Below are 27,751 nucleotides of genomic sequence, written 5' to 3'. Positions count from 1 at the left end.
AACTGGTACTATTGGCGTCTCACCTGGGCTGCTTTACCATCACTTCTGGTTTGTCATTTTCCGTACGCCGTATGACATCACTTGTGGTTGCCGTAAAGCCAAGCCTTTGTCCTTACAACTTGAACCTTAACTAAAACTGCAATTATTATTATTATTTTATGATTTAATATTGTTTATGATAAAGGCAATAAATTATTTGAATGCTGTAATATTTATTTACTGGATAATTGTGGTATTCCTTCATGACTCAGAGTTAAAATTTGTTGGGTTTTCATACAACACATTTTTTGTTGGTAATGATATGAACGCATCCATTTCTATATCACTTTGGGTTTACGGTACCACTCTGCTTTGGAGGATTACCTCTAGCTCTAGTAACATGTTATATTTGTGGGTCTTTGTATTTTTTGTCAATATTCTGCTTTTGGTAACCTAGAGCGATTTCTGACAATCATAGCCTGTCACTGAGGTGGTGCTATGATCTCTTTACATTATGCCAGCGTCGGGTGTGGCTTTTTTTTGGCTCTGTTATGCAATTGAGCTATGTTGGACTATTGACAAACTCTTTTCCTAAATCTTGTTGCTTAATGTCAACTTTCTTAAAACACTTCAACATCCTAGTCCAAGAATAACACAGGAAATGGTGAGACTTACAGACAAAAAAACTTTTCTCACCATTGGGTAAGTTGAGAGACCACTTCATTTATCCTTCAGTCACGTGAAGGATTTCTGTTTTGTTTGTCCCTGCCAGAAACAAGAACTAAAATATTTAATTCATTAACTTTAACATGAACAAAAAGCACTTCATGTAGGAAGGAAGTAAAACAATCAATTGTCTTGCTCAACCCGGCCATTGATGTCATTCATCGGGCTGTAAGCTCTGTCAGGTCTTCCCGCTACACCAGAACATTTCAGTTCCTATTTTCTAACCACTGGGATTGCACTTTGTGTATTTTTAAGAAATGTGTTCCCAAGCTCTAAAAATATTTCTCAATGGGCAGTCGGGGACTTTAAACAATGGGCTAGTTAAATACCAAGACATAATCAACCTAGGGTGGAGTTACCTAGGGGACAACAAGGGAAGCAAGATATAACAAGCTCAGTGCTTAACCCTACTTTCCTTCCATATTCCTTTTACTATGCTTCAGAGGAACTAGGTAGGCTGCCTTGGGTGTGTTCAAACTGTCTGAATCTAACAATAAAATGGAACTCTATCCAAACCGTTCTTATAAAATATAATGTGTAGTTCAGACCCTCTGAATGGTCCTGCTATCTTGTCCCAGGTTCTCTTATCCACCAGTATCAATGGCAGCCAGGCACACAGCAGCATCCAAACTTCTGGTATAATGAGTAGTCTAAAAGTTGCCTTTTTAAAAGTTTATTCTAGTATAATTTGGATAGGTCACATGGAGCTGTGCGATACTCCACAATGTTGAGCAGTAAGAAGAGGATGTCTTCTGCAGCTACTCCTTAGCAATAGCAATGGGGATGACAGCACTGGGGCATCATAAGCAATGTTCCATGCCAGGCAAGCCTCAGGCTTAGTGTAAAACGGGGTTAACAACAGAAGCATTCACCCAGATCCTGGTTTCAAACCTGTACTCAAAAGTACTTGGATGTCTCCCTCAGAGATTGACAGACAGTTGCTCAGTGGACTTTCCAGACTGGTGCCTAGGTGAAATCTCCCTTCCTTAGCTTGAAGTCTCTCTGAAAGTAGGGCCCCCAGCCCTAGGTTAGCCGGGCCCTTGCTGAACTCCTGATAAAGGTGCTGGGTTGCCTGGGAGGATGGCAGTCCTCCAGGTCAGGTCTTCTCCTACTAACAAGAACCCAGACTGCTCAAGACCAAGATTATTTCTGTGATCTGCAACCACCTACTAGGCATGCCTTCCCAGGGATTGGCTGAAGCACCATAAATATTCAAGATCCTCCATAGACCTGCTGCACTCCTATGTTCTGGCGCTTTCTAGAAAGCAGGGAGAAGCAATCAAGCCTGCAGCTCATGGGTCCCTGATCAGTCCAGAGCAATCAGCAATTGCCCCCCATGATTACAGAGGAGCACAAAAAGAACGAATTTTACTTGACAGCCTAGCACCTAACTAAGAGGATGTTACAAATGCCTTTTGCTTCAACTGGGAAAAATTATTTCTTCTTCCCCTTAAGCAATACGCTCATTCAACAATCTAAAATCATATTTCTTGTTCAATTTTCTTTTTACATTTTCAAAAAGTGCAAAGGTTGCATAGATATACTTTTGTGCAGAGTATACATGGACAATACAAGCATGAAAGCTTCAGATAGTGAAAAAATGAGCGCATTGAGAGTACTATTATGTAACACAACCAGTTAATAAAGACAGAAAAAGTAGATTGGATACAGATCCAGATTTAAAGAGTATCTCCACTTTTGTTGAGAAAAAAACATTCCCCTCTGGGTGATCTATGTACAATGCCGGGGTTTTAACAAACTTTGTTGCAGATTCCTTGTTATTCTGAACAAATAGCTGTTTGTTTTGTCCTCGTCCATGTGCAAAATGTATGTGTTTGGGAGTGATTTTATGATTATTAATGTATTATTATTAGCAGGGGCGGACTGACCATTTGGAAACTCGGGCACTGGCCGAGGGCCCGGGGTCAGTAGGGGGCCCCATGAGATGCCCCTGGTACCTTTTTCATAGGCTTTTTTGAGTTTGGGCAAGGACACAGGGGCCCCATGATCCCCAATTGCCCGGGGCCCCGTGAGTTGTCAGTCTGCCCCTGATTATTAGTAATTATCAATCAGCTGCTGCATTTGCAAGGTTCTAATGAGGAGGAGGCAGAGTCTGCATCTCTTTTGATGTGATTTCCCTTTGGGAGTATCTCACCAATAATGACATTTTAGTTGCAGGGGATGTCCAAAATTTGATTTGTATCTTAGTGCAGACTTCTGGGAAAATCAGTAAGCCAATCACACAAGCAGGAAATTACATGTCTGGGGGGGCATACAGAATGCCTCCAGGTTGCCATATTGCATTGCATTTGACAGAAAATGACATCGCTACAGATTGAAAAGGAAAGATAATTTTTAATAACATTCAGTTACAATATGACTTGTGTAGCAATTGTACATGCTATATTATTTTTTTTTTTATTTGCTATTTTTTTCCCCACAAAAGTGGAGTTACCCTTTAAGATGGTATGGTTGGGGTAGAAAGGGGTTGGGGCTGAAGAAGGAGGGTGGGATCAGGTGGAGAAGAACTCTCAACGACAACAGAAATGTGGTTTACATCATAGTCTACTTTGATATTCCCTAATACCGGAGATCTACATAAATTGATCAGTGGTAGGTAAGTGTAATATGTTCAAGTGGACTTTTCAGTAACTTTTAAGTCTGTATGCATAGACTTGTCATGTCACAGTACGCAACAATACTATAATTCTTCAAAGCTTCACTTTTGATCATTAACAAGCAGTCTTTGAACTCCAGTCTAGTGACTTTGCCTAGGCGGAGATGATGTTACCAGTCTGCTACAGACAAGAGAAAGCATTTCCCCAATCTCCTCTGCCCCAGTGATCACTTAGATTAAACATTATTACTTTGGCAATGGTTTAGAGATTGCAGAAGAGGACTGATCGGTATCAAACATTTGCCAATCCAAGACCTGCACTTGCACCAGAATTTACATAATTGCATGCACTTGACATGAAAAAAAATACATTTGATGATTGCTCCACATAAAGCTGCATTAAATATGAAATTAGCCATACAGACTTTTTTCATTCGGCCCGCATGCTGAACAAAAAAAAAATCAAACAGACTCCTCCATCAATGCTATACAGCACAGATGGAAGAATCTCAAGCTGCCCCTATTATATTCTAACAGCCAGCAGCAGCTGTCATAAAACCCACACAGCGGCTGCACCTGATTGGTTGCAGCTGCTACTCCTCCCCCGAAGAGCGAATTTCATCTGCTTCATGAGGAACTGTGAGCCCTCCCCTGCTCTTTACAGCAGAGGAAACAGGAACTAATGAACTAATCTCATTATTTTCTTAGTTCACAATCAGCAGCTACTGTAGTGGATAGTGTTTAACGCTTTTCCCCTGTATACAGTATGTTGGCCCCCATGCTGTCTCTGCAGTGACTATAAATTAACCTCTTCACACCCCTTATCCTATATACCTGAACATTAACCCCCTTCATCTCCATGCTTACACTGTATGTGACCTATAGATTAAGCTCTTCACCTCCTCCTCCCTATGTGTATGACCTGTATCTAGTGTACCATTACCAAGCTCCATGTTGTAACCCCATCAATATCAGCATGTTTCTTCACTTGCTATAAATTGTTGCAAGAGAAACGATCACATTGGAGTGTCTGCTTTCCGAAGATGGGCCATTTTAGGGATTTTCCTACTCTCCTGGCATTTTTAGTTGCGATGTTCGTTAACAGAAAGTAAGGGAAAGCTTTTCTTCCAAAATGTAGCCACCCTGCCCTAAGCAGGAGTGATTATATGTACTTTTGTTGGGTGTTAACCAACCCAAGCTGAATTGTAATGCTGCACTAATTTGGTCTTCCTCGCAGCTCAGTGTTGCTGTTGCTTCTGCCTGCTGCCTGTAGGTGCCATTGGTACCTCTGGCAATAGAGTGAGGGGCGACAGTTATAATGCGTTATGAATATTTAAGTGTTCTTGCATGGCAGACCACTTACTGTTATCTCACATATATATTCTTATTATTATAGCCAAATTTACCACCCTAACTCCTCCCACAGTTTTTACACCACATAGACAGTAATAAACCGAAACGTGCGGATTGTTCCCGATTGGTGTGCTATTACTTTGTGGAATGTTTCGCCGAATGGTTCACAAAATATCCACGGTTTTGTGGTGAAATTGGTCCCATAGGAATGAATGGTGGAATGTTCAAAACTAGAGTGGGAGCTGAAAAATCAGGACATGATTTCTAAACTGCCATCACTCCCTCATTTTCAAGCCCACCTACACAAATCTTATATCAAAACGTTCAGCTATCCCTGCTGCCACTAAAAATGTCCACGGCCAAGCCATAGTCCTGATAGTTTTCACAATGTGACTATTTGTTTGTTACTCACACCGCCCATTGACATTCATTGAAACGCCACTCTAGCCACCTCAAATTTGAAGGGCAATTTCTAAACTGTGACTGTGCCTTCATTTTTAATATTTCAGAGACATACTATGCATCAAAATGTAGGTCTGGGTCTTGTGATTCTCACAATATAAAGCTCTTTGCTGTAGGATTTATAGTTTTTAAAACTATGACCATTTGATGACGTCAGTGAAGTGAGCAATTTGGAGCAGTTTGTTTTTAACGGCTCTTCTCTGCCCTATTTGAAATCTAATTTTGAATTTGTGACAGTTTGGCCGGCTTCTGGTTAAAGGTTTGGAAATAATTTTTCTACAGTAGAGAGTATTTGAGGTGATAATACTGCTAATGTTTTTTATAAATGTATGTAACTGTGAAGCCCTTTGGGCAACAACATTGCAATTAAATGTGCTATATAAATAATTAAAAGTTGAAATGCATTTCTCACTCTATCAAGCTTGCCATGTGCACTCTTTAAATTTGATCAATCAATTGGTTAGTGTAATGTTTACTATCTTTACTTACTCCAAACACTCCACACAGTTACTCTGCCCACTCCATAAAGTTACTCTGCCCAGTCCAACCTTTTCACAGTTACTCCAGCCACTCCAACCACACAACAGTTACTCCGCCCACTCCACCCAGTTACTACGCCCACTCCAGTTGTAGACTACTGGTGGAGGCAAGAACACTTCACACAATTTCCCCAGAAATTGTAGCTTTTCTAGCTATGTTCCCTATTGCCAACCACTAGGCAGTTTAATGCCATTTGTGCATACTGAGTGAGGACAAAAATATTTAGAGCTGACCTTGTGAGTTCTCTTCCCCCTGGTCTTCAGCTTGGGGAGGTGTGCTGTCCATTAGGCCTGTAGTCTGTGTGGGGCTTAACATGTGCTTTGTGCTGAGAAGTGAACCTCAGAAACTGTCCTTCTTGGTAGAGGACAAAGCTGAAACAAGATCAAGCACCAGGAGAATCCTGCTAGAAGGAGAAGCTGTGAAGAAGCTGGATCCTCAAAAGGACCTGGCAACTTTTTTTGGTAGGATTCACAGAGACTTAGGATGATGTATAGAGGCTTAGGAGGATGCAGAGAAGCCTAAGAGCATGCAAAGAGGCAAAGGAAGGATGCACAAAGGCTTTGGATCATGCACAGAGACATGGGAAGATGCATGGAGAAGTCTGCTAACCAGCTGGGGTGAGCTATTTACAATGTTGTGTCGGCTTGAAGGTCACTTACACTGTAAAAGATGAAAGCAGATCTGGAAATCTGTAAGCATTACTATGGGTATCTGTGGCTGTTATCCCTCTCTCCTTGTGTATCTGGAGACAACAAAATCTTTAGGCAATAAAATGACTAGAAGTCAATGTTTCACAATCTCCCATCACCAGCCATAGACTCGGGCCTTGGGGTAAATGTCAGCCCACCTTGACACTGGGGGTCCCTCATATGCCTTTGGGGGTCAGGGGGTGCTATAAAAATGAAGAAACAGTAGCTATTAAATATCACCAAAAGAAAGATCTACGTGTCTCAAAAAATGATATAGAGATATGATTCATTTGGATACAGAGTTGCATGACAGCGTAATTGCCAGTCAAACTATGACAGCATTAAAAACCAAGAAATGGCTGGAATGAAAGGGTATTACAGGCTGGTACTGAAGTGGTTACAAAAAGACCTGATAATGTTCTAAAATTTTATGTGATAAAATGGTGATCATTGTTTTCTAAGTGCAGTTATCCTCTAATTAATTCATGCTCAGTGTGCTATGGAGGAGTGAGTGCATCATGCCGTATAATAGATGCTAAAGGATTGCCAAGGTAAAACACCCAATTAACAGGACTTGACTATGTGTAGATAGCATTCATTGCTTTGGCGAATACATTACTGCGGGTTATAGGGTTTACATCTTCGTACACTTAAGTTGTCATGGCAGCACTTCCGGAACATACTGTATTGAAGATCTGTGCAGAGAATCATCATTGTGCTGAGAATACAATTCTCTGACAGTATAAAGCTCTCTGGACTTACTGACACATCACGGGCCTTAAACAATCTATAGCAGAGTTCACTGTTAATAAGTGACTCTTGTTTACTGGATCCAACTTCTGTACATTGCATGTCAGCCATTCACATCAATGCTTTACTTGCTAGGTACTCAGTAGCAGCATACGGAGCCATGCTGGGACAGACTGTTCGATCATGTTCGGATTCATCAATGCAGGATATGGTTTCTAGAGGAAACACAAAATTTCTGAAAAAACACAAAAAAGTATTAATAATTTTTTGGGAGGGCACAAGGGCCCAGTGGCATAGGGGACCCTTGTGTCATACAACTCTCCAATAACCTTTGACAATACTATTTCATCCTGATCCTGATAATTATTAGAAGCAAGTTATCTGTTTTTCAGCAAGTCATTGAAGAGACCTACAGCGCTGAGCAAACCCTTTGGCGCTATATAAATACTGTATAATAATAATAATAATAAAGGGCAGAATGGTGTAGTAAAGGGATAAAGAAATAATAAAATCTGCTTTAATATATATATTATGTATCATTATTATTATGCAAGATTTATGTAGTGCCAACCAGAAGCGGACTGACAACTCATGGGGCCCCCGGGCAATAAGGGATCATGGGGCCCCTGTGTCCTTGCCCAAACTCAAAAAAGCCTATGAAAAAGGTACCAGGAGCATCTCATGAGGCCCCGAACCAGGGGCGGACTGACAACTCATGGGGCCCCCGGGCAATAGGGGATCATGGGGCCCCTGTGTCCTCGCCCACACCCAAAAAAGCCTATGAAACAGCCAATGAAAGGTACCAGGGGCATCTCATGGGGCCCCCTACTGACCCCGGGACCTCGGACAGTGCCTGAGTGCTCGAATGTCAGTCCACCCCTGCCCTGAACTGACCACGGGCCCTCGGGCAGTGCCCGGGTTTTCAAATGGTCAGTCCGCCCCTGGTGCCAACAGTTCTTTCAGCGATTTACGGTATAAGGTATAACTGTAAGGAGCTCAGAGTGTGTAATGAAATCAGATTAAGCAATTTCAGTTCAGAAGAGGAGCCTGTACAACTGTGCAAAGGCTTGTGTCACATTGTGGGTTATTTACTAAAACCAAAGAGTGCAAAATCTGGTGCAACTCTGCATAGAAACCAATCGGCTTCCAGGTTTTATTACCAAAGCTTAACTGAACAAGCTGAAGTTGGAAGCTGATTGACTACCATGCACAGTTGCACCAGATTCTGAGTGGAAACAGTTTTGGTAAATCTCCCCCACTGTGTCTGTTGAGTTGCAATTTTTTCTGCGTACAATCACATAAATAAGCATGCCCGCCGCTTCGATTTTACCTACCAGACTTATAATATAATAGAGATATCTGGTGTTAATCAACAGATCATCTGAACTCCTTCAAGTTTTTTCTGCCATGGATAAGTGCAATATCAAAACCCCAATAACTGAATCATCATACCAGTGCCATTTTATTGCTCTACCCCCAAGGAGGTTTGTTTGGTGAAGTGGAGGTTTCCAACCCTTGATATCTTTTTTATTAATTAGTTGAAGAACCCACATCAGTTTCTATTTTACTTTGGGTGGCTCAGATGGACCTGAAACAGGTCTATCTGCTTTGTTAATATGCGCAAGCCAAAAACGTCAGTTTCCTGCACCATTATGATGTTAATTCCCCAGTATGTGTGTATGGCCAGTCTTGGACCTGTTTTCCTTATTCTTATCTAAAGTTATTTGTTCTGTACTACTAAAGGTGGAGCGGAAGGGTGGAACACATGAACAGGGTGGGCCAGAGGTACCCTGCCCCTTATCCACCTGTCCCCTCTCAAAATCTCCTTCCTGGAGTTCTGCCAAGGAAGACACTTTACTCTCAAGTAAAGTTTAAATGTCCACAGCAGCCTTTTATTATAACATACAAACATTTAAATAACAAGAAAACATAACATTACAGATCAAATAAGCAGGTCCTTGAAGTACCATAGGACAATACCAGAAGTCTAGTGTCCATGGTACCAGTTAAATACGTTATGCCCCCAGCTGCAGGACATCGCCTTGAGGATGATCTCAGCTGACCTCAGACACATCCTGGTCTAAATATCTGGTTACTAACTGTTGACCAGACAGATTAGAGAAAGCCACACAATGGGTCCAACTATGGGAGTGATGCATGTTTACTAGATCAGATACATCCTGATCTAAACTACCTGTCCACTAAGAGTTGACCTGATCAGAAGATGCCACACCAAAGATGGGTCCAGCTGTGGGAGTGAGGGACATTCACTTGATCAGACACATCCTGGTCTAAACTACCCGGCCACTAAAAGTTGGCCGAACTGATTAGAGGACGCCACATGGAAGATGGGTCAAACCGTGGTAATGAAGGACGTTCACTTGATCAAACACATCCTGGTGACTAAAAGCTGACCCAGACTTATTAGAGGACACCACGCTGACAATTGCTCCAACCGTGGGAGTGAAGGACTTGATGACTGCAGTTCTCTGACTGAAACATACTTTACCCCTCTTCACAGATTATCCTTCCGAGCTCCTTCCCATGAGTTCACTTCTAACCAATCTGGTAAGTGACCACTACTTATATTTTAACATACATTTAACTCCACACTAACTGTTTCTCCTTCCATCTAGTCATTCCATCTAGTCATGTAGGCCCTGCGCTTATTTGGCTTCATAGCTAGGGGCCTATCTTTACACTTTTTTTTGTATCTGCCAATTCATTGGCTAAAAGCTCTGTTAAAGATTTGGTTGTGCTACCTCCTTTTTCTTGATACCATCACCTCTGGGGTAACCACCCATAATACAGTTAAATTTCCTACAAACCCATGTGTTCAGATGCAAGAACTTAGCACAACTTTGTGCCGAGACCTGCCAGTATAGCAGAGCTCTTGTGCTGCGGTGCTGAAGTCTGATTTTATCATTAGTTGCTATGGTATCAAAACTGTCATTTTGACTCCCGAGTCTGCCGTATTAATTTTTCCGTCTTGTTGATCCCACAAGGTTTCATATTGTTTACCATTAAAATAGTCTGACCTGACACTTAGCCAGCACAGCAGGAATAATGAATTGTGTTTATATTTTGCTTTTCCTCTTGTCAAGGTCTTTGGCTGGGAGGAGAGATGCAGTAATGTATCTTTGCAAAGAATCCTTATTATGCTGAATTGCTAGGAAACAACACATGTCACTCCGTGGGAGAGCGTGAGCGCCAGCGTGGGAGAATTAACCTGCTGGGGATCCAGGTGAAAACCAGACACAACTCCGGGAAGGAGAATTGAGATAGTTAGGTTTGTCAAATTTCATTAGTTTTTCTTAAATTGTAAGCATTCTTTAAAGCATATGTCCAGTCAAAACTTTTTATCCAAAATAGGTTAAAGGAGTATTAACCCTAAAATCAACCTTTTATTATATTGCAGCCTACCATTCTTTAAATGTGGTGGTTGCTGTATTTTATTTCCTTTATGTTCACCTGGTGATCCAGTCATTAACATACTTCCTGTATTAGGGTGTCTCCACTCTGGATTAAGGAGACACTTTGGACAGCAGCACTGTCTATCTGGTTAGAGGATAGTATTAGATGTGCTAGCAGACGTAGGTGGATATAATAGCACATTAAAGCTATCCATAGATGAGTAGAAAAAGGAAAGAAAATTCAGGTAAGTAGACCAATCATTTGATTTTTGAATAATTAGTGTTGCCATTGCAACAGGTGATTTTCCTGCCATCATCGAAACTAAACAAAGGGACATCTTGGAAATTGACCTGAGTTGAAGAAAAGGTATGTCTATGCTGAAAACGAGTAGAAAACTTTGTTGGGCACATTCTTATAGCACATGATCAGGGACGGACTGACCATTTGGAAACTCGGGCACTGCCCGAGGGCCCGGGGTCAGTAGGGGGCCCCATGAGATGCCCTTGGTACCTTTTTCATAGGTTTTTTTGAGTTTGGGCAAGGACACAGGGGCCCCATGATCCCCAATTGCCCGGGGGCCCCATGAGTTGTCAGTCCGCCCCTGCACATGATGGCCTTGGCTAGGACAATGTTTAAGCAGACATCCTTCTAAGAAGACATGCTCCTCAAGCAAAGTTCAAAAGGATAGAGAGAACTTTCTGAAAATTACCCAAATACTTATCATCTTCTTCAACCATATACTGTGTGACAGACCATCTGGTACCCTGCCTGGGTGCTTCCATCAGAGAACTGCTTCCTCACTGCTGGGACACAGAACCAAAGTATAATAGCTGGGAATTTCACCCAAGAACTAGACAACACTAGCTTAGCTGCAGCTGTAACTGTTTATTTGAACAGAAATACAGGTTTTTATACACTTCAGAAATAGGGGCAGTCCCCACATGAACAATAAAAACAAGTATTACACACTGGAATAAACATCACACACTGATTAGATACCAAGGTAAAATTGACACAACAATAATCCCACCATGTAGGAACCTCTAGGAGGACTAGCCAACAGACAGAAACAATAGGTGATTCAATTAACAATGAAACAAAGACACAACAGTAAACACATCACACCTTAATAAAGAGATTACAGCAATAGACTTCAGCATCAGGTTGTTTTGAGCTGTTTATATTAACATCTGCTTAGAGTCCTTAAGTCTAGAAGGGGGGTTGAAGCAGTCAATGCTGGTTTGGGCACAGATACCCCAAATCTGTATCCTGTTTCTCCAGATCTCAAAGTCTGTGTGGTTTTGGGAGACATGAACTTAAAACTACTCCAACAGGTTTCCCAGGCACACAACTCCCAAAGAATAAATCTCCCTCAAACAACAGGGCCCATAGTCAGTAGGCAAGAGGCTAGGCTGTAGTCTCCTCCAAAAGACCCTGTCCCGGTCCGGTCTGTCACATACTGTATCTGAACAGTCTTCGGGGTGTGGTTGAGTCAGATAAACGTTCAGAACTCAGTGATTTTACTTCTCACTCTGCTTACTGGGGCCTCCTAACAGTAACAGGTAGAGGCATTTAACCCACTAAGATTAGGGAAGGCCTGTAGAACCAAAGTAATGACAGCAGTCTTCCAGGCTACGAACTTCTCCTACAGCAGGGGTCTCCAGGCTTTCCAAACAAATGGCCAGTTTACTGTCCTCCAGGCTTAAAGTGGTTCTAAAGGCTCAAGGTTTTTTACCTTCATGCATTGAATGCAGAAGGTAAAAAACCTTCTGTGTGTAGCAGCCCCCCCCCCATCCCCCTCTTACACTTACCTGAGCCCCATCCCGATCCAGCGATGTCCACGAGAGCCATGGTTCTCTGGGGACTCTCACCCCTGATTGGCTGAGGCAGCAGCAGGAACCATTGGCTCCCACTGCTGTTAATCACAACCATTGAGCCAATCAGGAGAGGGTGAGGTGGAGCTGAGCTGTGGCTCTGTGTGTGAATGGACATGCAGAGCCATGGCTCGACAGTGCGCTGCTCGGGTGCCCCTACAGCAAGCTGCTTGCTATGGGGGCACCTGACAGGAGGTAGGGGCCAGGAGCACTGGTGGGGTAACCAAGAAGAGGAGGACCCAGGCTGCATTCACTATATCTGGTCTCCCACAGTACACGGAAAATGGAAATGCAATTATTTTATTAAATTTAAACTGATAAATACCTTTTCTCATCAGCAGTATATAGCAGTCCTGCGACTTCTATCAGGTCCGGCCGAGCACTAGTTAAAGCTTGTAGGAGGAGTTTTCATTCTCCTCTGACAGTCCTGTGATGCTGCACGACCCCTAACCCTCTGCTTGGACAATGCTGATTGGCCATGTGCTGGTCACATGCACTCTCCCAAAACCCCCCCCAAAAAAACCTCTCTAGCAATACACACCAAACTGAGCATGTGAAGAGTGCATCCTAGGAATCTGTACTATCAGCAGATGGGTTGGGGACTGTGGAAGAAAGGGAGGATAGTATATACAGACTGATTTTACTGTTATGGGTTTCGTAACACTTTAAGGAGGGGCAGACTGTGTCCAGTGGGAGTAGAAAATGCCCAAACGTCAATGACAGTAAACAATGCCCCATCAATGGTTTTAGCAGAAGGAATAGTGCCCCATTATTGGTGTCATGGGAGGAATAGTGCACAATCATTGGTATCACTGGGGGAAATGGTGCCCCACCATTGGTTTTAGTGGGAGGAATAGTGCCCCATCATTGGTGTCAGTGGGGGGAATAGTGCCCCATCATTGGTTTTAGTGGGAGGAATAGTGCCCCATCATTGGTTTTAGTGGGAGGAATAGTGCCCCATCATTGGTTTTAGTGGGAGGAATAGTGCACCATTGTTTGTATCAATGGGGAAATTAGTTCCCAATTGTTGGTATCAAGGGTGAAATAGTACCCCATCATTGGTTTTAGTGGGTGGAATAGTGCCCCATTATTGATGTCAGTGGAAGGAATAGTGCCCCATTATTGGTGTCAGTGGAAGGAATAGTGCCCCATTATTGGTGTCAGTGGGAGGAATAGTGCATCATCATTGGTTTTAGTGGGAGGAATAGTACTAAAATGTTGGCATCAGTGGAGGAATAGTGCCCCGTCGTTAGTGTCAGTGGGAGAAATGGTGCCGGATCATTTGTGTCAGTAGAATAGTGCCCCAAAGGCCAGATATAAGCAGGCAAAGGGCCACATCGCGCCCCTGGGCCGCAGTTTAGAGACCACTGTCCTAAAGGACAAGAACAGGGCAGCTCCAGGCTTCAGAGTATTTATAAACACTCCCAGCCACCATCTGGGCACACTCCCCCAGGGATTGGCTGAGCCCAGATAAAAATTCAGACTCTAAATTTGACTTTCAAAACCCACTACCTTCCAGAATTATCCAGAAGGCAGGGGGGAGCAGCCAAACCCACAGCCTGTGCAATCACAGGCAGCTCCACTGATTACAGGAGAGCTAAAGAACTACATTTACCTAAGCTAGCACCTATCTAGGAGGGTGCTGCATCCATGGAAAATGTCATGTTATGTCTAGGGTCATCCGTGTTCAGTATTTGCAAAGTTAACAGACTGCTAAAACTGTGAGTGCTAATGAACAGAGACATACCCAGTATTGCAGTATCACAATTTGCACCTTTTTGTGACTCAGGAACATGGGCCATTTTTCCTGCGGTGGGATCCACTAGCCATGGCACTGTTATAGTTTCCAGTATGTAATCCTTAAAGTGGAAGTAAAGGCAAAACCTAACTAACTCTAAACCTACTCCTATTCTACAGTTCACTCTCCAGCGGTGCCAGCCAGCTGACGATGGCTGGGAAATGCCTGGGAAGCGGCATCACCCATAGACCAGGGGCGGACTGACAACTCATGGGGCCCCCGGGCAATAGGGGATCATGGGGCCCCTGTGTCCTTGCCCAAACTCAAAAAAACCTATGAAAAAGGTACCAGGGGCATCTCATGGGGCCCCCTACTGACCCCGGGCCCTCGGACAGTGCCTGAGTTTCCAAATGGTCAGTCCGCCCCTGCCATAGACATACTATGAGTCTTCCGTTGTTGGCTGCCTCTCCTACACATTGAAGCCTTCACTGACAGCCCAGCCTGGGACCGGAGCAGAGCCACTGCAGGATAGGTAACTATAATGAGTTTTTCTTTACAGGGCTATATACTGTAGATTAGGCTAGAATGTGGCTGAGAGTAGGTTTAGAGTTAGTTAGGTTTTGCCTTTACTTCCATTAACATTTTCTCCCAATTGGTCTTGAATATACCATTGAAAGCTTTGGCAGGCAGAGCAAGGCATTTCCTCTGTATATGTGTATGCTTATCCTCTAAATTGACAGCACTGAATATATGAGATGGGAGTGTGTTCAATTATTGTGTTCCAAGGAGCCCTTTAACCGTAACACCTTCATTGACTGCCACTCATGCTGAATTACCGAAAATGTTATTACTCAACTTTTTGTGTACTCTTATGACATGCTACATGTTCCAAAAGGTGGAAGTAGAGAAAGAACACATAGCCACCAAAAGTAATTACAGTAACATTGCATCATTGCCTTTCAGTACTGCCGATTGCATTACATACTGTATATTTGTACACACTGTACTCACTGCAGTAGTTCGCTGTGGCAAATATCTAAAAAAGTGGGAAAATATTTCCCAATAACCTTTTCATTCCAACAGTACGAGTGTGACACAGAACTGAATACTGGATTCAATTATTGAAAGATTTCTGATTGGTTGTTGTGGGTTAATATAAATGGACTCAAATGGTGTGCAAAAAGGAACAGTCAAGGCTCATGAGCAGGGGCGCACTGACCATTTGGAAACCCGGGCACTGCCCGAGGGCCCGGGGTCAGTAGGGGGCCCCATGAGATGCCCCTGGTACCCTTTTATAGGCTTTTCTGAGTTTGGTCAAGGACACAGGGGACCCATGATCCCCTATTGCCTGGAGGCCCCAAGAGTTGTCAGTCCGCCCCTGCTCATGAGACACATATTAAATGTTTTTCATGGACTTTAGCAGCCATTTTGGGGAATGCCTAGTTTAGACTCTACACTGATTAGGTTGCTACCTTTTCTGGGAAACAATACCAATCTTATCATCTTTTTCCTATCAATAATATAGTACAACCCCCTTAGGTGTCGCTAGAAATTTGGGTACCCCTATAGTCCTGCACTGCCCGGCAACACGCATTTCCTTCAAGACTTGCACTCAGAGACAGTAAACAGTCCTTGAAGTTTTTTGGGGGATTTTATTTGGAGATGATAACTTGCATAGGGTTGAGGGATACATGGGATGCCCAAGGAACTGTAAAATTGAGGACAACGTCCTGGAACTATGTACAAGTAATCAGAAGGGTTTTCTATTTTCTTCTTGGAGAACTAGCCAGCCTCTCCTTGTGTACCTCCTCAGACCCCAAATGAAATCTCTTCACCCAGCTGCCTGAGGGAATCCCTGGCCAAGAGGTCCCTGAAGCTGCCACCTTAAATGAAAGCAGTTCCAGATGGAGGCGAATCAGGTTTCCCACCCGAATGCCCTTTCCCTTTATCCAGCTCACGGGGTGTGGGGTTACTCACTTAGTCTCTCCTGCATGCTTGTGGGTTGGTAGCTGTCCTCTCTCAGGGGACTATGAGGCTGAGAGATCCTCCCTTTCAGCTCTTCCACCTGTAGGTAGGCCCCTCTCCTGGACCCTCTCCCAGGCTTTACACACCATCTTGCTCACGCCATTGTTCACCCGAACTCTCCCACTACTGAGCAGGCTCAGACACTCTTAAGGGCTGCCCTGACCCCATGCCAAGCCTCCTGCTTGGGGATATTTCAGAACCCCTAAGAGTGAAGACCAGCTCCTCCTCACTCCTGTCCACTGAGTTCTAGAGACTTCTCTAAGTTCAAGGGGAGGTATCAGGGAAATGATCTGCAGAGCCTCTCAGCTCTGACCAAAATTTGACCCCCTCTAACAATTCCACCAGGCTGCTATTCAGCCTGTAACTAAAAAAACTATCAACTAGCTCCCCCTAGCTACCTAGGAGGGTGCTACAATAAAATTAACAACTTAAAAATTTTACTTGCCAGGATGGTTAAACCCTGGCTTGGTGGTAACCCTTTTAACCCAAGCCACTTTGATTCAAGAGCCATTTCCATCCTGTGTAGTGTGAATGGGAAAGCCCAGGAAGAGATTAGAGCTATTCATAGGCAAATTGGGGATTTTGGTTGGATCCAAATGGAAGCCTCAGTTAGGTGACATTTGACAGGTGGTTTTAAAACTGACCACAAACTGGTTGAATTTCATCTGAATGTTTGTGCGAAAATTCTTCACCAAGTGAAAATAAAGGAAGAAAAAAGAAAAGAAATACAGCCACCACATCTATGAATTGGTAAGCTGCAATATAATGTTTTTGTGTTTTCGGTTGTAATACTTCTTTAACTGTTAGCCAAACCATTGGCTTATTTAGAGACTGCAAGCTTATCTGCCTGCAGTTTTCTGTTACTTCACTAAAAGCAATTTGTTACCGTCAGTCTTTTGTAGCATCACCTGGCAGCTACTTATTAAAAATATATAATTCACGAGATTATTGCTTCCCAAAACCAGCAGAGCATGAGACATGGGTGACTAACATACCTCCTCAGACAGACCTTGATGGAAAAATGCATTGTTGCTATTTACAGCACAGACTCGGAGATAGAAGACAATTGTGTATTGTTTTTGTGTCATTTAAGGTGACTCCTCTGCGTTTTCATGAGAATGGGTAACCATAGACAGCCAGACGAAGAAACCAGACAGGATCTCAGGATGCAGATGTTTCACAGATTTAGGTGAGCAGATAATAAAGAAAAATAAAGATATATGTTGTAAATCTAATGGAAAGTTGGCCGTAGACTAGGGCAAAAGCAGAGGCATAGTCCAACCGGTCACAGGGAATGGCATGAGGGAAAGATACATAGGCTTGCAAGCTAGGCCCAGCAGAGATAAACCAGACAGGTTCTCCGGATGCAGATGTTCCACAGATTTAGGTGAGCAGATAGTCAAGATAATAAAGAAAAATAAAGATATATGTTGTAAATCTAATGGAAAGTTGGCCATAGACTAGGGCAAAAGCAGAGGCATAGTCCAACCGGTCACAGGGAATGGCATGAGGGAAAGATACATAGGTTTGAAAGCTAGGCCCAGCAGAGATAGCTTTGTGTAGAACAGAGTGACCAGAAAGAGTTGTGGAGGCAGACCCCATCCCTTAAATGAACAGGAAACAGTGTTGAATGGAGAAAGATTTCCAAATGAGCTGTCAGCTTGGGCAGCCTGAAGGCTTTTTGGTACATGTTTGTTGCAGTAAAAAATTGAAATGAATGAACAACATGGCAAAAGCATCAGAAACACACCCATGGTTGTGTTTTTGGTGTGTTTATTGAGTCAATGTCCTTATATTTACAGATGAAAAGCGCACTAGAAATGCTGTAAAAATGTGGCAAAATGTGGCGGAAATGCATATGCATTTTTAACGTGTTTTTGCCCAGGAGCAGAGTGAAAGTATCCTAACCGAGAGATGATCACTTGATCCCAGGGGCGGAAACTTGGACACTGCCCGAGGGCCCGGGGTCAGTAGGGGGCCCCATGAGATGCCCCTCGTACCTTTTTTAATAGGCTTTTTTGAGTTTGGGCAAGGACACAGGGGCCCCATGATCCCCTATTGCCCGGGGGCCCCATGAGATGTCAGTCCATCCCTGCTTGAGCCATATGATTATTTCAGACCATATGGGTAGGGTACCATTAGGCCACCTTAGACTGCTTCAAGACTGATCCGTTTTTCTTCCATTTTTGCATTAAAAAAAAAAGAGGAAGAAAAACGCATGACCAATTATAAACCTATGTTAGGCCTGGTTCACACTCTTTCAGGTTTTTCCAGGTGTAGGAATCACACCTGTTTCCATACCCACAACCACCCGCAGCCAAAACACACTGCTGTTTAAATATGCGCAGGGTTGCCATTCATTCTGAATGGCACCACTACGCATCTAAAAATGCAGCGCATTTATGGGTGCGGAGACCACCGGGACAATGGAAATTTTTCCTGTGTGAAACGCAAGCACAGCAGCCCGTTCAAATGAATGTGCTGCCGTGCCCGCACAGACCTGAGATAGTGTAAACCAGGCCGAAGTCTTCATACTAGTCAGTTGCGGGTTCATTGCATTTTTGTAAAGTCCTGCTTGCGGCATTTTTGGTGCAGGTCTGGTGCGGTAAAAAAAAAAAACACACCAAAAATGCATCTCCACATTGAAATGAATGGAAAACACAGAAAAAATGCACCCACGGAAATGACTTAACCAAGTATAATCCAACTTAACTGATAAATAAACCCACAAAAAAAATAGAGCACAGAAAGGGGGGTAAAGGGCACAATAATTCCATTGGGCCACCATTTATTCCCACTGTGGCCCCCCTATTATCCACTTTGCAGATCGATTTGGAGATTATAGTTACATTTTGCTTGCATTTTTGTATTTCTAACTAGAAAGTCAAGGCAAAATAGTGTGTGCCTTTATGTGGGCGTACCCTGCCAAAACCACTCCCATAATAACCCGCAATACGCACATTTACAGGTTTACAAAGCCGCACCCTCTCCATCTACAGAACCAGGACAGTCCCGGGGAACTGGGTAAAGCATTCACATGGGAGGCTCATCCCTTCCCAAACCAGTCCATCAGCCTTGGATCCTAAAATAAAACAGGATCACAATATCTGGATAAACTGGTCCTTAAAAGGTGATAACAAATCAGATATTACAATGATTACAGGGAGTTCAACACATCTGGGTAATAAGACATGTAGAACTCCATGTAAATCTATTAAAGAGCACATGTCACAAGAAATATTTGAGAGATGCTATAACTGGGCTCCTTTTGAAAATGCTAACTGACTATATCTGGCCTATTCACTTTCTGATTCAATAAACTGATCAGTGATGCTTGCAGGTCAGTGAACCAGAAAACAGATAAACTAAAGGCATGACACTCAGGCAGCTAGAGTAGAACAAGCATGTTGGTAATAATGTCATATCTGCATACATTTTCTGGAAGAGGCAATCTAAAGGTTTTGAAGACAATGGGATCAGTTTGGCTGTCAAGGAACTAGCATTTTTAGAAGGAGATGAACAAGGGCAGCCCCAATGAAAACTCCACAGTAGCCATCTAGAAAATGTCATGCAGTACAACTGGACCATTGTTTTTTTTTCTAGCATCTCCATTTTATTTCTTCACTTTCGCTGGTTTCAATTTCTGTCCTGAATTAGCTCCCAAGTAGGTGTTTGACTGCAGACAGGCATGGTTTCAGGAGTTCAGGAAAACATGCCCCACCAACTTATTAACACCCACTACATGCTCTGTAAATATAATCAGAGATGGGTTGTGTTTTGGTGGATACCCATACACAAGTCTACTCTTTGCGGAAGGGACTTTTTACATGATTCTCTAGGTATACCCTCCTACAAGGTACTATTGGCCCGAATTGCTGTATTTTGAGTGGGTTCCTCTTCTTTGGGGTTAACCAAAGCATGTCTTCCCCATGCCAAGCCCCAGGGCAGAGGAGGAAATAACCTGATGACCAAATGTCCTCACTTTGACTTCAGACACCCAAATCTGTACATTTACAATCCTTAACATGCATCTGTGCCCAGCAGCATGTATTGTGAAGTGATTCATCCTCAAAAATCACAATATAGATTCTAAAATGTTTTGGGACTGCCCCAAAGTCTTCCCCTTCTGGTTGGAGATCTTTGATCTTATCAACACAAAACTTCAGCTATACCTTTCAGGGATTCCTGAGCTGGCCTTATTGGGTATATGCAATGCTTTTTTTCTCAGAGACTAGGTGCAGGAACTTCCCTTTCTGAGTCACTTTTTCCCTTTGCCTCCAAACACCTTCCCTTGGTTCCACCCCTTACCCACCTCCCAGTACTGCCCGTTTTAGAGAATACAGAACCAAGGATCATTTTGTGGTGCTACGTAATTTGTATGGAATTTGTTAATGATAGCAAGAAAAGCAGTAAAGTAGATCCCCCCCGTCCAGCAGCAGTAGACCCTCCAGCAGCAATGGATCCCTGCATCAATAGACCCACAGCAGCAACAACAGATCTCCCAGCAGCCAGCACCAACAGATTCTCCAGCACCTAGCAACAATAGAGTCCTCCCTCAACAGTAGATCATCTCAGGTTAATAGACCTTACAGCACACCCCAGCACCCCTTGCTCTTACATTCATTCGGTGCTGGAAGTGCCAGAACTGCATTCCTGCTGAAAATAAGTCCTGGGTATATGTGAGGATGATCAGAGGCCACATCATACAAAATTATTGATTTCCTATTTGTTACATTATGCTAAGAAGGAAATTTTGTGTAAATGGTCTTCTACTTTCCCTCCTGCTGTGTCGTCCTGGGAGTCTATGATTGATATCTCAATAGTGGCTGCCCCTGAAATTACGACAAGGTCTGGCTTCCCTGGATGTCTCAGTAGGTGGCTTTATCCTAAGTTCATGGGTTCTTTTTCTAAGCTGTTGCTGTGGGAGGTCATATGCATGTTCCTCCACCTCCTCTCTTCCCCCCAACCTTTTACCCTTGTTTAGACCCCATAACATTTCTGCGATGGCGATTGTTCTTTCATTGGGAGGTGTATGCGTGTTCTTATATTTCTACAGGGATTCTATATCCACCACTGTTGTGATTTGTGATATTCTGTACTACTGATAATGTTATGCTTTGCCATGCCAAACTGTTGTAATGTATTGCTTTTATACCTTTTTCTAATAAATCAATCCTGATTGGGAACAAAATAAAGTTGGGTTTCAGTTGTTTACAACAGCTTCAAAATAGCTGCTGTTTATATACATTAGAAGGGTTGGTATGCTGCTAAGATCCCCCTGCCATAGAAAATAACAGGAGCGGAGCTGTGTCTCTGTTGTAAAATTTAAGGATGAAATTATCCACAATGCCTATGGCTACCAGGGTATATAAGGACTTCCTTTAAACCCCCCTCCCATTGGTGACTCCCGGCCCTTTTAGGATCTTTCAGACGCCGGGAGGCGGAAGCAATGATTTTGAACATGTGACCACCGTGATTGGCAGTCACACTGGTCAGATGATCAGAAATTGCAAGCAGAGATTGGGAGCTTTCTGTTGCCCTTTGGTAACCGTGCTAGGAGAATGCAGGGCACATGCTCTCGGCACAGTATTGGTTACTGTCAGGGCAGGAACGATGGAATGGGCAGGCAGGCCTATGGTATGGTCACGCTGCGACTGACGACAGCAACCACCCACAGACCAGAGTCCCTCAGGGCGCGGAGTCTAAGCCCCAGGCTACCCTTCACCAGGGCCCCTGATGGTGGGGATGGACTTGACGCAGCCTGAGACCAGGTCACGGCCCCCAAGTGACCCCAGCTGCAGTAACAACTGCCGCCAATGGCGTACAGCTGGTGGGAGCTAGATGGGAACATGTGTAGCGTAGTCAGACAGGCCGGGTCAATAACAACGGAGCAGACAGTACTAGACGGTAGGCAAAGAATAATCAGGTCACGGGCCGGGTTCAGCAACGGGAGGTCAAGTAAAGGGTCAAAGCAGCGAATAGTCTTGTCCAAGTCGAGTCGGTTACCAGGAGAGCAACGGGAACACCACAAGAGCTTGAGACAAGGGAACATACAGGACACAAATGCGGAGGGCACTTGCAGACAGCAGGCTTAAATGTGCTCAGCCACACCCTTCTGAGGAGGAGCTGCAAAAGCCTGAAGGTATAAAGGTTCCCACCATGCTTTGCAGAAACCCAAGATGGACGCCAGCACATGGAGATGCAGAAGAAAGGTAGGACCTTGACAGTTACAGTTTGGTACACGTATATGCGGCCTCGCATGCCGAGAGGCCACATATGTGTCTACGGCCATCAGGAAGAGGTTAAACCCTTTTACTGCTCATTCACACCAGATAGCCAGTCCCAATGCACCACGGTTAATTTTTTGTCTGAACTTTATTGACAAAAAAAGTACTACATACAGTACGCTTTTCAGCACACACGACTGCACTGTGCTGTGAGCTGACACTATAGGAAACAAGACTTTTTGCCTTGCCCCGCTTTGGGACTCTGCATGGTACCTTAACAAGCCCTTAATGTGCCCTGTCTGGGCACAGGGCAGGTTCATGTTTAGGGTTCATGCACATGGACTATTATAGGCATTTACCATGCCTGGGAATCAGCATGTGTAATGTACAGTCTGCCATAGATTTCTTGTTCATGGTGGCTTTGCCTGCAGGAAATATATTGGCACACATGGGTAAACAGCGATGCAAAGAATCATTGGTATGTACAAGAATACGGCCATGTACAGCTATTCACTTGTATAGCAGGCTTTATATGGCACATGTTAGAAACCACAGGCGCCCCATACAGTCAGCCTGACAGCCCCCCACCTCCTCAAAACAAAGTTTACTGTGCTTCAGTTATGAATGAACACAGTAAGTGATCAGTACCGTGTTCATTCAGGAAAGGAAGAGGCTGATAAACGTGACATGTTTACTGGACGTTTCCCCCGCTCTCCATCCCGAAGGATCCTATTGTGTGCTTGCAGCTGCTAGTGGAAAGGAAAGGACGGAAGCCGGCAGCACTGTGGCATTGGGGGAACACGGGGGGGGGGGTTTGGGCAGCAGGGTGCACAGGGAGGGTGATGGGTGCGGCAGGGGGCAATTACTGGACCGATCCCCTGTATGGCTCTCTCTGCAGCAAGTGAAAGTCAGAGGGAGGGAAAGGAGAAGAAGCCAGCTTTCAGCTGTTGCTGAGAGAGCCGTACAGGGGATCGGTTCCAGTAATTGGCCCCACACTGTGCCGATCACCCTCTCTGTCAACTTCCAGTCCACCCAGCTGCCTGAACCTCATACAGGAGGACTGGTGGTACCCCCTTATCCATGGCCCTGTGTATGGATCTCCAGGTGCTTGAAAGCACCATTATAAAAATGCCCACACTATAAAAATAATTGCATATATGAACCGTTATGGTTGTATAGATAGTTAGTGCAGCATGCATTCAGCCAAAGTGGCTTCTAATAATCACCTGACCTGTGGTCTTCCTCCTTCTAAGCACCAAGCGGCTTCAAGTTGCTTTTGTATCCCCATTGACTTGTATAGGGAGAGAAACAATTTGAAAGCGTATAAAAGCCTATTGACCCAGGACCTTAGTGTGCCAAAAACATGCAAAAAAGTTTACTGCAGTCAAATGAGAAGCCGGGTGGTAACTATAGGTTCAAATGTGACCATGTATGAGCTCCAGAGATCATAACAATAATAATATGACAGACAGGTGTTTTCCAATTGCAGACTCCCTAGGACTCGGGATGTTCTGCATGGCTGCAGAGGAATAATGAGGTGAAACGAGGCAGTCAGCAGAGTCAGACAGAACACAAATTGCAGACAGTGAAGTCAGGTCAGAGGTGTAAATAGCTGGAGTCAGTACTTGTTAACGGCACTCCCAGTAAGACACATAGAACAAAGTTCAGTCTTATTTGTGCCAAATGTGTGTCAGCCAAATGAGCAACCACTTGTCTTACCTCCTAGTGCTTCATATTAAAGGGGACTGACCACAATTCTACAATTCACAATCTTATGTAACGATCTGAAAGAAAGAAATATTTGCCTTCTTAAGTGAACCTGTATTCGATTTTAACTTATGCAAGTAAAAGTCCTCCTAGAACAGGTACTGCAACATGCCTGCAAGCTATTTCTTTAGGACCATTTGGCCTACCTACTAGCTCTTTCCCGGTAGGGACCCCTTTGTGTTACACCATCATAGAAATTGGTGAGTGTGGTCTCAAAGGGTGTAAAATACACTGCTCAAAAAAATTAAAGGAACACTTGGAAAGACATCAGATCTCAATGGGGAAAAATATCATGCTGGATATCTATACTGATATGGACTGGGTAATGTGTTAGGAATGTAAGGATGCTCCATCGATTGATTGATAATTTTCATTTCCATCTACAGAGTACTGAATTCAAAGTCACCCCGTAAATCAAAGTGAAAAAATTATGCAGCAGGCGAGTCCATTTTGCTGAAATGTCATTGCAGCAACTCAAAATGGTCCTCAGTATTTTTTATGGCCCCCACGTGCTTGTTTGCATGCCTGACAACGTTAGGGGCATTCTCCTAATAAGATGATGGATGGTGTCCTGGGGTATTTCTTCCCAGATCTGGACCAGGGCATCACTGAGCTCCTGAACAGTCTGAGGGGCAACCTGGCGGTGTCGGATGGACCGAAACATGATATCCCAGAGGTGTTCTATTGGATTTAGGCCACGCGAGCATGGGGGCCATTCAATGGTATCAATTCCTGCATCCTCCAGAAACTGTCTGCATACTCTCGCCACATGAGGCCAGGCATTGTCCTGCACCAGGAGAAACCCAGGACCCACAGCACCAGCATAGGATCTGACAATGGATCCAAGGATTTCATCCTGATACCTAATGGCAATCAAGGTGCCATTGTTTAGCCTGTAGAGGTCTGTATATCACTCCATGGATATGCCTCCCCAGACCATCACTGACCCATCACCAAAACGGTCATGCTGAACAATGTTACAGGCAGCATAATGTTCTCCACGGCTTCTCCAGACCCTTTCACATCTGTCACATGTGCTCAGGGTGAATCCTCTCTCATCTATGAAAGCACAGGGCGCCAGTGGTGGACCTGCCAATTCTGGTATTCAATTGCATATGCCAGTCGAGCCCTGTGGTGCTGGGCAGTGAGCACAGGGCCCACTAGAGGATGTCGGGGCCCTCAGGAGAACCTCATGAAGTTTGTTTCTGATTGTTTGGTCAGAGACATTCACACCAATGGCCTGATGGAGGTCATTTTGTAGGGCTCTGGAAGTGCTCATCCTATTCCTTCTTGCACAAAGGAGCAGATACCGGTCCTGCCGATGGGTTAAGGACCTTCTACGGCCCTGTCCAGCTCTCCTAGAGTAACTGCCTGTCTTCTGGAATCTCCTCCATGCTCTTGAGACTGTGCTGGGAGACACAGCAAACGTTCTAGCAATGGCACGTATTTATGTGCCATCCTGGAGGAGTTGGACTGCTTGTGCAACCTCTGTAGGGTCCAGGTATCACCTCATGCTACCAGTAGTGATACTGACCCTAGCCAAAGGCAAAACTAGTGAAAAACAGAAAAGATGAGTAGGGGAAAAAATGTCAGTGGCCTCCAACTATAAAACCATTCCTGTTTTGTGGATCATCTCATTATTGCCCTACCTACATAGTTACATAGTTGGCCTGGTTGAAAAAAGACAAAAGTCCATCCAGTTCAACCACAGAGAAAAGAAAAAGCTACAAACTTATAACCACAGTTGATCCAGAGGAAGGCAAAACAAACCAGCAAAGCATGATCCAATTTGTTCCTCTAGTGTGCCTGTTGTTAATTTCATGAATACCAAAGCAGCTGAAACTGATTAACAACCCCCTCTGCTACTTACCTGACCAGATCAATATCCCAGGAGTTTCATTGACTTGATGCTGTACTCTGATTAAAAAGTTTTCCTTTAATTTTTTTGGGGCAGTGTACATAAACACAGGAGAGATTGATACTTCTGGAAGTTTAGGATTTTCAAAAGGTCTCAGCAGAAATGTTATCTCCAACAGAGAGGTGTTTGGCAGTGAGGGTGGTGGGGAAAGGATGGAAGGGTTCACTCTCTTCTTTTGCTGAGAGAGCTTTGTGGCCAGTTTTATTTACTTGACAGAGTCACTTTAATGTCCTGCTAGGACCTTAATAATTCTATATATTGATAAGTGCAGGAGAGGAGAATGTAGGGTATGAAAGCAGACAGGTATTTATAAGAGAGAAGTATGGTGGGTATGATAGAAGACAGGTATGTAAAGGAGAGAAGTATGGCGGGTATTATAGCAGATAGGTATGTACAGGAGAGGAGTATGGAGGGTATGCGTATGATAGCAGACAGGTATGTATAGGAGTATGGTGGGTATGATAGCAGACAGGTATGTATAGGAGAGGAGTATGGCGGGTATTATAGCAGAGAGGTATATATAGGAGAGGAGTATGGAGGGTATGATAATAGATAGGTTTGTATAGGAGAGGAGTATGGAGAGTATGATAGCAGACAGGTATGTATAGGAGAGGAGTATGGAGGGTATGAGTATGATAGCTGACATGTATGTACAGGAGAGGAGTATGGAGGGTATGATAGCAGACAGGTATATATAGGAGAGGAGTATGGAGGGTATGATAGTAGATAGGTATGTATAGGAGAGGAGTATGGAGAGTATGATAGCAAACAGGTATATACAGGAGAGGAGTGTGGAGGGTATGATAGCAGACAGGTATATATAGGAGAGGAGTATGGAGTATATAATAGTAGATAGGTATGTATAGGAGAGCAGTATGGAGTGTATGAGTATGATAACAGACAGGTATGTACAGGAGAGGAGTATGGAGGGTATGATGGCAGACAGGTATGTACAGGAGAGAAGTATGGAGGGTATGATGGCAGACAGGTATGTACAGGAGAGGAGTATGGAGGGTATGATAGCAGAGAGGTATATATAGGAGAGGAGTATGGAGGGTATAATAATAGATAGGTATGTATAGGAGAGGAGTATGGAGAGTATGATAGCAGACAGGTATGTATAGGAGAGGAGTATGGAGTGTATGAGTATGATAACAGACAGGTATGTACAAGAGAGGAGTATGGAGGGTATGAGTATGATAGCAGACAGGTACAGTTGTGTTCAAAATAATAGCAGACATCACTAACCGGATCAATCACTGTTTTTGGTAGAAATGATATTTCTACATGGCAAATAATTTACTAGCAGGTGCAGTAGAGCAATAGAAATCCAACAGACCCAACAGTCATGACATGCATGCTGCTGATTCTGTGTAATTGAATCACTCATTGAAAGGGGCATGTTCAAAATAATAGCAGTGTGGAGTTCTATTAGTGAGGTCATTCATTCTTTGAAAAACAGGTGGCAATTATTGCCCTTATTTAAGGAAGGAAGGCAGCAAATGTTGTACATGCTGGTTACAGTGCATTTCTCTCTGAAATTCTGAGGAAAATGGCTCGTTCCAGACATTGTTCAGAAGAACAGCGTGCCTTGATTAAAAAGTTGGTTGGAGAGGGGAAAACATATAAAGAAGTGCAGAAAATGATAGGTTGCTCAGCTAAAATGATCGCA

This window comes from Staurois parvus, unplaced genomic scaffold (assembly GCF_062004578.1).
Source record: "Staurois parvus isolate SC_StPar_1 unplaced genomic scaffold, SC_StPar_1.0 ptg000195l, whole genome shotgun sequence".
Lineage (NCBI taxonomy): Eukaryota > Metazoa > Chordata > Amphibia > Anura > Ranidae > Staurois > Staurois parvus.
The sequence above is the reverse complement of the archived record's forward strand: the minus strand, read 5'-3'. Positions refer to the sequence as shown.